Here is a 14,692-nt window from a genome sequence, read left to right as displayed (position 1 = left end):
CACTCTACATCAAGGATCTCCACATCAAAGATGACACCATCTGGACTGAACCCGTGTAAAATTCTGAAAAAGGCAAGGCAATGGTGTGATAAAAGCCTTGTCTGCAAGTACCCAGAATTGCTGCACAATACCTTTTGATTGGTAGCTGTCTGTCTGGAAGCACCCAACGTCTCTCTGGGCTGTATCACTTCAGGCAGGAGGTTACATGTTTGAATGGCTCCCCCACCAAAACACACACACCAAAAAGCCAGAAACAAAAACTTCCCTCACGTCTGCGAGTCTGAACCTCTTTCCCTGACATACTGCCTTTCTATGTGTGGGGAGGTTTTTTTTAAGTGCAGGTGCATTCAGACATATTTCCTCCTCCACTTGCATCTTGAAGTGGTAGAGTCTAGGAAGAACTTTACCATTGGGTTTTGCCGATTTGACTTGGGTTGCATGATGGCTGACCTACAATGTTGTGGCAATTCAGCGGCAGGTTTGGTTACCTTTGGCTTGAAGGAAAGCCAAAGTGGTTTCACCCTGAACAACAGTTTCCCTGAGAATGTTGAATACAGAGGGCAAGGAATATCTTTTCTGTCAGATTTAGTGCAAAGAAGAAGGAACTGGTGTCTGTAGAGATTGCACAGCAAACTGCTTGTCATTCTCAACCCCACTGATTAAAGAGGGGCGGGGTGGGAATGGTTAAAGCTTTTGGCTGAAATCTTTTGCACATTTACTTGGGAGGAAACCCTATTGGACATAGTGGGATTTATTTTTAAGTTAAACATGTATAAGAACTACTTTTTCACACAGTGCATAATTAAAACTATGTAATTTGCTACCACAAGATGTAGTGATGTAGTGTAGTATTGATGGCCATCAACTTGGACGGCTTTAAAAGGCAGCTAGACAAATTAATGGGGGAAGAAGCTATCAATGGCTACTAGTCCTGATAGCAGCATCTCCAGGATCAGAAACAGTATGCTTCTCAATACCAGGGGTGCTTCCAGACGGAGGGCTCCTAGTGCTACCAATCAGAAGGCAATGTGCCTCAATTCTGTCTGTTTTTTCCTTAGGGTGCAATCCTATGCATGTTTAGATAGAAAAAAAGGCCTTTCTTTACATGGCTGGCTGGGGAATGCTGGGAGCTGTAGCACTTTTTTCTGTCTAAACATGCATAGGATTGCGCCGTTAGTGAATTTTCTGCGGTAAGAAAGGAAAATGGAAGGTGGGAAAGCATGGGAGCGTTATGAATGGAAGACAAGACAACGATGTCTGGAATCCCTGTAAAATTCTATGAATGAAGCAGGGCAATGGTGCTATGAAAGCCTTGTCTGGAAGCACCCCAGTTACTGGGGAACATGAATGGAAGGGTGCTATCACACTCATGTCCTGCATCTGGGCTTCCTATAGGCATTTGGGAACAGGGCCGTCCCAAGATATTTTGCTGCCTAAGGTAAAGAACAAGATGGTGCCCCCTCCCATTCCATCTAGAAAAGCCAACTGGATGGCAGTCCAGTGTTTCTTCAACATGGGCTATGAGGCAGTGTCCTCCATTGCACCTGAAAATAGCAGGCTACCTTAAGGGGAACAGGGCTGGCCATGTGGCACCCAGTTTTCTCCTCCCACACCTTGCTGCTGCCTTCCAGCATCTGCTCCTTGAGACAATTGCCTCACTCCACCTAATGGTAGGGCCAGCTCTATGGGGGAACAGAATGCGGGACTAGATAGGTCTTTGGTCCATGGCTCTTCTTAAGTTCTTAGGATTGACATTTTTGTTGATTATAGCTTACAGTTCTAATAATAATATTTTTATTAAGCCCTCAGGTAGCACTTTTAACAATACTAAGAACCACTTTGTGCATGATAAGGGTGACATGGTTACCACAAAAACTGCTTCCAAATGGAGTTCCAAACAGGTGTCTGAATGGGGCAATTGTAAGGGGGGGGGTCTTCATGCTAACAGTTCTCAGGGGCAGGTGTGAAAACCTATTGGTATCCTACCCATGGTACCAGGATAAGCAACCTTCCTTGCTCCATTACAGTGCGGCCTACAGAACATAGAGCCTACAAATTCCACATGTCAGCAACAACAATCACCACACATGACACCAGCTCCATATATATGCCAAATCCACACACAAACAAAATATTCACAGAATGACACAGGCTAGGAAAAGGAGATGGAAGCACAAAGAAATTAGGAATGGAGCAGGTCAGAATATGTTGTGGCAGGACAGTGGATACCATGCAAATATTCAAAACCACAGGATCAAATGAAAACAGCACAGACTCTTCCTCAAGCTCACAGTATTCACCACAAAGCAGCCTACAGAAAGAGGTAGGCTCTGAACTGAATTGACCGGCAGCAGGTGGCACTGTTGGACCGTTAATATTTAAAACATAGCCATCAGTAAGGATGTATAAGAATTTTGTTTCTGCTCAGAAGTCATACGAACATGTCCCATTCGCAATCTGAACGCAAATGAGAGCAGGAGCACAGGGAGAAATGTTCACAAATTCCTGAATTTTCAATTGCATCTGAAAATTTCATTTTTTTTAATGTACACTTTAAAATGCCCATTTTCTCCAAAGTATGCATTTGCACACTTTAGTCAAAGGAAGGGGGGAGTGCACAGAAATGCACACTTTACCCATTTGATCGAGCTGAAAAGCAGATTGAAAACAAAAATGGGAGCAAGCTGAAATGAGCTTAAAAGTGATTTTCTGAAAATTTAGGTGAGCTTGAAAATCCCTAGCCATCAGGAGAAAACATGCTTAGGTAGGGTGAGGAGAGCAGTAATAGAGCAGTGACATGCTTTTCAAGGCCCCAAGGGGTATGATTAACCAGAGGGCAGTCTTCACAAGCGATTTAGTGCGAAAGCAGTCTGAGTTCCTTCACGACAGATGACGTTGTTACAAATCCGCTGCCAGCCAGTCACTTCCCTCTTGAAAAGCAGCATTTTCTGAAACTCCATTTACTCGGACTTTTTTTTACTGAAAGCAGCTCCCTGGTGGTTTTACCACAGTGTGCCATGTTCCCACCCACATTAAATCCTGGGCATGCCTCCACGACCTGGCAGTGACGTGGTCAAGGAGGTGGGGTGCCCCATTCCCTCTTGCTTCCCAAATGGAAGTAGCTTTTCCCATTGAGAAATCCCCAAAAGCTCAGCTGTGACCCCTCATGTTACCACAGTAGTGGGGACGCTCATTCACCTTAGGTATCCTGCTTTTAATCTTTAACATATCCCCCCCCTTCTGTGCATGTTTACTCAGAAGTAAAAAATAAATCTCACTCCCCTGCAGTGAAAGGGTTAAAGGCTAACTTTAGTAACTTGCCCTAACTGCTCTTTCGCTTCTCTGATGCTCTCTTAAATTGCTATTGCCATGATGTGCTTCTTTGATGTTCTGTAGTTTCTCTGATGTAAAGTTGTTTCTCTGTTGTTATATAAAATCCCTTCTCCACTTTATCACAGTAACAATCTTTTGGGTTTAGGTGAGCTTCTCATTGCGAGCAGGGAGAAGGAGAAAGGGCAGTTGGAAGCAATAACTTCATGGCAGAGTGCTGGAATGGGGTAAAATTAGGGGGCTGGGCTGCTCTCAGGGGGAGTCTTTAGATGCTGCACTGGAGAATTGAGGATTTTGGCTTCTCAAGGGGAAAAATGGATGGGAGCAATAACTCTGCAGCAGGGTGCTGGAATGGGGCAAAAGTGGGGTGGGGGGGAAGCAGATCACATCACTCCGGTGCTGAAGGAGTTGCACTGGCTACCAGTTGTTTTCTGGGCCAAATTTAAGGTGTTGGTTTTGACCTTTAAAACCCTATACGGTTCCAGCCTAGCCTATCTCAAGGAGCGCCTCCAGCAACACCAGACAGGCCGCTCAACAAGATCGCCTCGGATGGCCTTCTCTCTGTCCCATCAGCCAGGACAGCTAGGCTGGTGAGGACGAGGGAGAGGGCCTTCTCTGTGGTGGCCCCCACTCTGTGGAACTCCCTCCCTAGGGAACTCCACCATGCCCCCTCTTTAATGAGCTTTCGCCATGCATTGAAAACTTGGTTGTTCAGGCAGGCATTTGGGGTGGGTTAGGGTATTTTTAGACAATGTTTTAATATGTAATTTTACTGTTTTAAATTGTATTGTTGTACATCGCCCAGAGTGGTGATTAAGAAATTTGAGTGATAAATAAATAAATAAAGCTCTTGGAGGGGAGCCTTCAGACGCTGCACTTGAGAACAGGGGATTTGGGCTTCTTCAGGGACATCTGCTCACATGGCGAAAATTAGTTGCTCCCCATTCATAATAATGTAATAGCAGGGGGTGGGGGGAGCCTGGACAGGGTCAGGAAACAAGTCTCTCTCATTGGTGGAGCAGCCCCTGCTAGTTTGATGACATTCAGTTCTACTCTCTGTCTAGTCAAAGTCTGGCATAAAGTCAAAGAACCACAAGAAGACAAAGCAGAGAAGGCAGAGTATTTCTATCTAAATAACAGTAGTTATTATTTCTAAATTTGCACCTATACATATGTGTCTGCGCAACTGTTATGCAAATTGGTGTCCTCTTTTTTGGTAATTTTTTTTTGCTGAGTGGCCCAAATCACAGCCAACAGTTGGCCCTACTGCTCCTGCCCATGGAAGTGGGGCTGCTGGCCCGGGAACAAGGCGCATTCTGAGGAGGAAATAGAAGAGAAATGTCAACACATTTGCAGTCACAGAGGACTGTCACAAGTCACGGCAGACCATAATCACGTGCGGTTCTGGGAAAGGACCAGGCTGTCTCCGTACAATGCTGTTGTCCTTGAGCAGTGGCCAGAAAGGCACATCACAGCATGGGTGCTGTTATTTCCTACAATCACAGTGGAGTCACATACTCATACTACATACTCAGGAAATATGAAACCTTACTGTACAGGTATAGGACTGTACATGGACAGTAGGGAGCACACTGGAAGCCTAGTTATTCAGAGATTGCCTGATCAGTCCCTGGCAGGATCCCTCTTGTTGGAACTGGTGTGGGCCAGGCAGGAGAGAGAGCCAAAGCTGGCAGTAGCAGGAGCCAATATTCCCATGTCATAGAACATGGATGGGAACCTTCGGCGAGTGGACTAAATCCCCCCCCCCTTCCCCATCTGGCCTGCAAGCTTATTTTGCTGTTATCATTGATTCGTCGATCACTGATTGTGGGATATTTAAGAGGCAATTAATCTTTAAATACTCTGCAAAGAATGGAGCTGTTGCAAAGATTTTGAGGTGTGCATTTTGCAGGCAGGTGAACTGTTGCATAGAACTGAGGTGTTGTAGAACCTTGCGGAGCTGCATAGTGAGGATCTGGATGAGAATTGGATTCCAGTATTGGGGACAGATTAGGAACCTGTATTCAGTGAGGAGGGGCAAAGAAATGGGCAGCCTCTTTGCCATCATGGGGACACAGAACAAAGTGTACAGTGTTGATGGGACCCATCATATGTGAGGCTGGTGGTATTTTCAGATATGATCCAGATTTGGGAAAGGACCACCACCCAAAGAGAAACACACACATACATAGGTGATTGTCCAGAAAGAATGACACTCAGGCCCATGTGCCACATAAAGCATCAGACGTTACCTGGTACCTATACTTCTGAACCCATAATGTAATCTGGCTGGTAGTGGTTGTGCAGTGCGAAGGGGCTAGTCTTCACCTCATACCCCTGCTCATGCCTGCCACAAAGAACACTGTGGCAGTGACCACTAGTGCATATGTCCGGTCTTCCGCTGCATCAGACCTACTAGTCACCCGACCACAAGATTTATTTTAAAAACATATATGCCACCTTTCAAGGGAAAACCCTCCCAAGGTAGCTTATGGTGCAATCCTATGCATGTTTAGACAGAAAAAAGTCCTACAACATCCATGCTGACTGGGGAATGCTGGGAGTCATAGGACTTTTTTCTGTCTAAACAGGCATAGGATTGCACCCTTACAAACATAACTGAAACAATATAAAACAATTTTAAAATACATACAAAACAGTAACAACACTTTTTTAAAAGCAGCAGTTTAAAAGCTCATCACAACACTTAGTAAAATGCATTGAAACAAAGTGTTTAGGTCTGTTTAAAAGCTAACAAAGATGGGGCCATATTTATTTCCAGCTTCTCCAATCTGAAATAATATAAAACAATTTAAAAATACATACAAAACAGTATCAACGCTTAAAAGCAGCAGTTTAAAAGCTCATCACAACACTTTTGTAAAACACCTTGAAACAAAACAAATGTTTAGGTCTGTTTAAAAGCTAACAAAGATGGGGCCATATGTACTTCCAGCCTTCCCCAATCTGATGCTCTCCAGACATGTTGGACAGGACTACAACTCCCAGCATTCCCAGCCAGCTGGGGGTAATGGAAGTTGTAGACCAAACATCTGGAGGGTGCCAGGTTGGGGAAGGCTACATACTTCCTGTGGTAGAGAGTTTCGGAGATATGGGTCCAACACTGAAAAGGCCCTGTCTCTAGTGGCCACCAGTCTGAATAACTTAATGGTGGGCCTGTGATCAGGGCCTTGCAGGCCAATCCTAAAGCATGGACCTGTTCATATGGGTACAGGTGGACCTTTAAATAACTTGGCCTTAGACCATTAGAGCATTAAGGTCAAAAACAGCACTTTAAAATGAGATCAGAAACAACTAATGTAACTGGTATGCAATTGGTATAATAGGTTCTCAACACCTGGCCCCACAAGCATTCTAGCGGCAACATTCTGTACCAGTGGAAGTTTCCAAACTGTCTTTAAAGGCAGCCCCAAGTCAATCACATTGCAGTAGTCCAGTCTGGACATAACCAGAGCTTGTGTAACTGAGGCAAGGTCTGCTTTCTCTAGATAGTGTTGCATCTGGTACACCAGTTTAAGCTGGTAAATGGTCCTCCTAGTCACCAAGCCATACCTTCACCTCTGCAACTAGCACTGAGTGCAGGAGATCATGGCTGTTCCCACTCCTGTGGCCCTGGTGCTTCCAGCAGGTGAAGATTTCTTATTCACTAATTCCTTAGACTGGGAAAAGCAAGTTGTGGAAGACACAGGAGTCTAGGGATGAGCGGGTGTTTTGCCAAGAGGCAAAGGTTCTTTTTAGGATTCAGAAGCAATATGCACACAGGTGGATGGAAGTCAAGATTTTATTAAGGAGCAGGCAAAATGATATGGAATAACATACAATACCAGTACTGAGCAAGATAGCTTACTTCCCCTTTCAGTTGTCGGGAGCTCCAGGTGAATGACAACAGAGAGACCCCAGTCAAACAGCTGGCATACAGCACCTCCATGGTCCAGGGCTTTGTTCACACAGAGCTTTTATCCTGCTATTGAGATGGCTCCAACTTGGCAGTTTGTGGTCTCTTTACATGACGCTGTGAACCTCCAAGGCGTCTCCTGCACTAAATGCCCTTTGTTCCATTTTTAAATAGATCGCAGATAATGAGCTATCAAATTACCCTGTTGTGTTCCTCTTGAGTTCCCTGTGTGAAAAGAGGAAAAGTGGCAAGAAGAGGAGCAAGAACAATGAAAGATAATGGAAGACTCAGATATGGGGAGAAGGAGGGGGAAGGGGGTGCAGGAAAAGGAAGCACGTGTCAAGGGAGTCGTTGTGATCCTGCATTTAAAATGGAAACTGAAAGTCCCATTTTAATGCAAGATTTTAGGCTGGTGTAGAGACGCACCAGGTCTGCATCAAAGCTCAAACTGAGTGATGCTCTGGAGGAACTAATATACCTGAATTCTCCCATGGCTACATGCTGTCTTTCACAGCTCCCTAATCAAACACCCCTGTTGTGATGGTCCCATGATGTTTAGGCATTTTTTCATCTTACCCCGAAGAGAAATTAAATTAGCAGGTGGACCGCAGCCAAAGAGATCCTCCCTGCCTTCCAAGGCCGTCCTGCCTTGTTTGAAGAACAAGGAGTCAGGCCAAGAAGCTAGACAGTTCCTAAACAGGCCTAAGAGACCTGGTATTTAAGGTCTCACAGGAGATTCAGGCATAAAAGAAGCAGTTGTAGCCTGTCACACTATCTCCTCGATATGCAAAGGTCTTCCAGGGCATTTCCTATACGACGGGTTTCCCCCATTCTGTTCCATTAGTGTTCCATGGGATCACTCTGTCCTGCATTCCATTCCTCCAGAATTCAGGTTTAACTAGGAACATTTCTGAATTTCACTCCAGAATTGGAGCATGTGCACCCTACCACAGCTTTCATTTCCTCCAGCTTATGTCCCACATTATGCACATTGAAAAAACAATGCAAAAAAGCACTGCTGATGTGGTTGTAGGTATGATTGCATCAAGATTCCTTTTTTTTCCGGTCCTTTTTTGGTGGTGTTTGACTGACATGCTTCTACCAGTTTAAATGGTAACACTTGTTTGCAAGATATTTTGCATTTCTAATTAAAAGCTAAAAGTTGCATGTCAGCTGGCTGAAGATCTTTTATTAAAGCTCAAAGCGTTTTACATAAGAACATAAGAAGAGCCCTGCTGGATCAGGCCAAGGTCCATCTAGTCCAGCATTCTGTTCACACAGTAGCCAACCAGCTGTCAACCAGGAACCCACAAGTAGGGCATGAGTGCAGCTGGTGCACATAAGCATACTGGAGGTAAGCCCCTGCATGTCAAAATTTACTACTACACCATTGCACAGTGCTCTGTACAAAATTTGGAATTTTTAAAAAAAATGGAACAAAGGAGGATCCAGAATGCATTGGTTCCACTTCCAAGACTTCCAAGACCCCCACGCTGAACAACAGTCTGCCCTCGGACTATGGTTTGTATCCAATGTTAGTCTAATTTAAATCCCATTCATTTCAATGGCTCTACTCTACCTAAGTAAACACTGGGTACAACCCAATGACTTGGACTGGGGGCAGGGCAACAGTATCTGTTAGACTATCAACACTGGAGGAAAGGTGCTAGATGTGCGCACACACACACACACAAACACACACACACTTATTTATTTATTTATTTATTTATTAAATTTCTTAATCGCCCATCTGGCTGGTCACCTGGCCACTCTGGGCAATGTACAATAATACAAACAGCTTAAAAACAATAAAATTACACATTAAAACATCATTTCTAAAATTTCCCTAGCCCACCGCAAATGCCTGCCTGAATAACCAAGTTTTCAACGCGTGGTGGAAGCTCATTAAAGAGGGGGCATGGCGGAGTTCCACAGAGCGGGGGCCACCACAGAGAAGGCCCTCTCCCTTGTCCTCACTAGCCTAGGTGTCCTGGCTGATGGGACAGAGAGAAGGCCATCCGAGGCTGATCTTGTTGAGCGGCCTGTCTGGTGTTGCTGGAGGTGCTCCTTGAGATAGGCTGGGCCGGAACCATATAGGGTTTTAAAGGTCAAAACCAACACCTTGAATTTGGCCCGGAAAACAACTGGTAACCAGTGCAACTCCTTCAGCACTGGAGTGATGTGATCATGCCGGTGGCTGTCTTTAATCAGGTGAGACGCTGCGTTCTGTACCAGCTGCAGCTTCCGAACCGTCTTCAAGGGTAACCCCACGTAGAGCGCATTACAGTAGTCTAGACGAGAGGAGACCAGGGCATGTACTACCGATGGGAGCGGATGGTCGGGAAGGAAGGGGCACAGCTGCCGTATCAGATGGAGTTGGTACAGCGCTGTCCAGCTCACAGCTGACACCTGAGCCTCCATGGACAGCTGGGAGTCTAAAATGACTCCCAGGCTGCAGACCTGGTCTTTCAAGGGTAGCCGTACCCCATTCAACACTAGGTCAACATCCTCCAACCTCTTCTTGTCTCCCACCAAAAGTACCTCGGTCTTGTCAGGGTTCAGCTACAGCGTATTCCTCCCCATTCAGCCACTCACCTTCTCCAGACATTTGGACAGAGATTCTACGGCCAACCTTGGTGAAGATTTAAATGAGAGGTAGAGCTGTGTGTCATATGCATATTGATGACACCACACCTCAAACGTCCTGATGATAGCCCCCAGTGGCTTCACATAGATGTTAAATAGCATCGGGGAGAGGATGGAACCCTGTGGCACCCCACAAGTGAGTGGCCATGGGTACACACACACACACACACACACACATCTTTTACTTTCTGATAAATAAAGGAAAATAGGAGAAAGGCATAACCGTACTTCTGTCTTCCAATGCAATGGGAATGGGATGGAAGCGCATGATATGGGACTTAAAAAATATATTATTTTTCATTAAACCATTAAATTTAATCTTTCAGTTTGAACATATTAGCCTACATGTATTTAGGTTGCCCTGTTTTGCATGAGGTTATGACATCCAAACACCAAAGTGTCCTTTAATCCCACCACCACGTTCCTGGGTACAGATCTGTCTCATGTAACCTCCTGTAATCTACCTCCTGTAATACCTTTCAGGTTGTTCCCAGGATAACAAATAGAATGAGGACTGGAATAATACTTTTGGTAAATATGCTGCTGATTGGAGCCCCTGCTATCATATAATTATTTGGGAGAGTCGTTTTCCAACTGTGCCAGTGGGAAACCCTGGGCTTCCTTGGATGCTTCTCAGGTTCTTCAATTAGGTTCAGCCTTCCCCAAGCTGGTGCCCTCCAGATGTGTTGGACTTAGGGCGCAATCCTATGGGGATGGCTGTAAGCCTCCAAACCTGGAGGGTTACGGCCATCCAATGCAGAGCGGGAGGAGCAACAGAAACGATCCTCACCTCCATGTTCCCGATGCTCTGCATTTTAGCTAGATGAGTGTTTTTGTCTGTCTTGCTGAGGCATCAGGGAGGGAGAGGGAAGGAGGCTGGGGAAGGGTGGGGATGACTCGTATCGCTGCTCCCCCAGTCGCCTCCCTTCCCTGCCCATGGAACGCCCTCTTTCTGTCTTCTCCAAGGTCAACTTTGCGATCTCAGAGAGGCAGCTGGCGAGGTTCTCTCCGTGCCAGCTGTGAGGGGGAGGGGGTGGGGAGCTCGGGTCCTGGGTCCAAGGTCAGAGGGCTATCTCTGACCTCGGTCCAAGAATCTGAAGTATCATATGAACCTGCATACTCTGTCTAGGGGCCATAGGATTGATCTCCTTGAGATGTATGAGACATTTATTTTATTTAATTTTTGATCAAGATTTACCTAGTTTGCACCTGCCAGACTGAACACATTCTCAGACACAATCTGCAGTCCAAGTCTGTACATTTCTGAGTTTGCAATGTGCTTTGCAGATTAAAAAAAATGCATTCAACAGCATGCGTACATTTGAAAAGTGCACATAAAAAAATGCATATTTCTGAAAAATGTGTACAAACATGCTTTAATCGATGAGAGAAGAATGTGTACTTTTCAAAGATGTGCACAACTGATGCGTACATTTGGAAGAATGTGCACAAAAATACGCATGGATTTTTACACGAAAAGAAAAAAAATTAAGCTTGCAATCTGATATGGACACGAGACTCAACAATCTTCGTGGTGGAATTTGGAGAACTTCAACGAGCTTGAGTTTTGCTTGTATGGCCATCCCTAGTTGGACTACAACCCCCATCATGATGATCGGAGTTGTAGCCCAGTGCATCTGGAGGGCACCAGGTTGGGGAAGGCTGAATCAGAAGATGAGTAATAGTGGATAAATTTCTCTTAAAGACAGTTTGCACACTCCTGTCAGTCTTCTCTTGAAATGCACAGCTACCCCAGGGGAGTGATGGGTGTGTTCCCGGACACTGTGGCCCAATACCCCTGGGTCGGCCATACACCTGAGAACATACCCCAGAATCCTCTGTAAGACACATGGGTTCTGCAGCAGATATATTTATTCTGCACTCTTCTCCTGCTTTTCTATTTAGAAAAATAAGTGAATGTGGCTAACAAAAAAACACATAACATCAAAGTGAGGGATTGTGAAGGGTCAGCAGTTTTCCATAGAGGATGGAGGGTCTCCTGCTGTGGTGCCATCAGGGCAGGACTTTGGGGGACAAGCCCAGGGCCCCACTCAGCAGAATGAGTGGGAGGCCCTGCAAGTGCAATAAGCCTGGTTTTTTTACAGCATTTTGAAGCAAAGTAATACACATTATCATCTGAGGGCATCTCTACACCTGCAGTTTATTGCACATTCATGACTGGCCACTCGCAGAAGTTTGCAGGTCCATCACACGACATTGTAATCCTGCAGTTATTTTCCCACCATTTCCCGCTGCTTATCCCGTGTTATCTCCAAACAGAAAAATGCAATATTTTTCAGCCTGTGCAACAGGAGCACCATGGCCTGCCTGTGTACTTCTCCTGTAGTGCGAGAAAAACACCTTTTGGCGGGTTGTTGGGGGGACAGTCATGATGACAATGGCAGTGATGTCAGGGTGGTGGGTGTGTCGATATAGTGACACGTTGGTATACTGAGCTGCCGGCTTGCCACCGTGCCACCTTGCCGCCATGCCATGACTAAATGCAATGCACCGACTTTTGCTCCCAACCTTGGCTGCTTACTCCATGACACAGAATTGATAGCATGCCAGCATGCCAGCAGTTCAAGCAGTTTGGTGGAGATTGCTGTCCACCCGCATTGTGTGTCAATCACAACCAAGCCACCAGTAATCTGCAAGGGGAGGGAAAGGGGCAGGTACCAGGGAGGAAATTTTGCTATACCCCCAGTGTGTGTAATAGCTTTTCGCAGAACAGTAGCCGCCCTGTGAAAAGGTAAGGAACGGAATATAACAAGATAGAAACAACAGTGTAAAGGAGCCCATCTAATCCCGCGATGAAACCAGATGGATAAAGCCCAGGTATTGATGCAGATTTCTGCCCCTGTGTGATGAACCCCTAAAGAAGTGTGGGATGGGGATAAACCCAGAGTCTAAAATTATCTAACTGCACCACTGGCCTAGTTTGTCCCTTTGTGCCCAGTTCACCTTAGATGAGATGGGCCAAAGCGAAGAGAGACCAAGGCCATGATGCATAAGGGAGACAAAGCAACAAACAGCAAAAAATAAACAAAACTTAACCCACACAAAAAATACAGAGCAATTTAAACTGATGTGCTGATGTTCCTCAGCAGATAAGTGGATGAGGAACAGATTTCCTGAAGCTAAAAAGTTCGAAAACCACCAAGCTGGGAGATCCTCAAGGTCTGTCTTGCTCCTTTAATGTTCCCTGCAGCTCAGGATGTATGGCCATGGCTTTATCACAAGCAGGAGAAGCAGCTAGGCTGCTAGAGAAAACATTTGAACCTTGGCAATCTGGTTAGCGTGAGGAGCGGAGCGCTTCAAGTGCCCATCATCATCACCACGTATTATTTATGAAAGCACCTAAAAATATATTAGGTGTTGTACATGAATCAAATGAACAGATCCCTGCCTGCAGGCTCACAGTTTAAAAAAACACAAGACAAAAGGAGAGGAACGCCTCGGAGGGAGAGGACCGATTCTGCAGTTACTGAAAGAGAAGCCAAAAAAAGCGGGTTGTGGGGGGAGAGTTAAAGTAAAATCTATACAGCAGGCATGGAAAACCTGTGGATCTCCAGACGTTGTTGGACTCCAACTCCCATCAACCCCAATCAGCATGGCCAATGGTCAAAGATGATGGGATTAATCGTCCAACAACATCTGGAGGGCCACAGGTTCCCCACCCATGGTATACCATTATAAACCTAACAATAGGAAAAGAGTATTATCAAATAAATCAAATAGAAAAGAAATAAATGCAAGAGTTGCATTTGTAGTCAGTTCTTAAAACAGGACTAGGGGTGCTTCCAGAAAAGCCTTTTATCATGGCCTTTTTTATTACCTTGCCCCATTGATGGATTTCTGATTTTTTGTATTTTTTGGCAGAGGGCAGGCATGCTCGTCTTCCACTTGTAACCTTCCTGTGTTTCCCCACCACTTCTTTCATCTGTCTTTCTTAATGCAGAAAATCCATTAAGGGCACAATCCTATGGCCGGGAGAACCGACCCCAACCCTGACCCGTGCCTCCTCATAGGCAGTGTGGAAAGGTCCCGTGCTCTGCACTCGGAACAGCAGCATGGAGCAGCAAAAACGGGGCATTCCCGGGGGCGGGCTGGAGTGGGGAGGTCAGAAATGCCGGTACGACACATCCTATGTGTCGTCCAGCTGCCGTTTCCCATGCTCCGAAGTCCTGTGGCTAGACAGCTGAAATGGTTGTCTAGCCGCTAAAGCTGAGGAGATCTGCTCCTCACCACTCCTCCCACCCTGCACTGGATAGGCGGTTGCCCCTAGGCTTGGAGGCGACTGTCGACCCAGATAGGATTGCTCCCTCCGAAAATAAAAACAGAATTGCTGCATGATACCTTCTTCACTGAAAGAGGAGACCAGTCAACTGTCTAAACTTTAAAGTAGGGCACATGGTCACCCTACAAATTCTCTGTCTTTAGATTCCACAGAGAGAGAGTGAGAGAGAGAGAGAGAGAGAGTTCATAGGGTGACCATGTGCCCTACCTTACAGAGGATAGTCTTCTCTTTGAAGGGCTGCCACAGGACAGTCCTCTGTTTGAAGGCGTCCTCTGTTTGAAGGGTTGTCCAGTCCAAATCTGGTTTTAAGATCAAAAACCATAAGGAGGGAGAGCCAGGAGTCTTGAAGTTGCCCATCGACAGTCTGGATAGTCTTTCCCACTCTGGTGAGGTCTATTATATAACTATTAAAATTATACTGATCATTTGCCAATTTGCATTAATATACATAAACCAGCACATGCAAATTGTAGGCAAATCAGTGCCCTCTTCTTTTTTTA

This window comes from Heloderma suspectum, chromosome 6 (genome assembly GCF_057233095.1).
Source record: "Heloderma suspectum isolate Gila_16-S chromosome 6, 16-S_ref, whole genome shotgun sequence".
NCBI classification, from domain to species: Eukaryota; Metazoa; Chordata; class Lepidosauria; order Squamata; family Helodermatidae; genus Heloderma; species Heloderma suspectum.
This window is presented reverse-complemented; position numbering follows the sequence as displayed.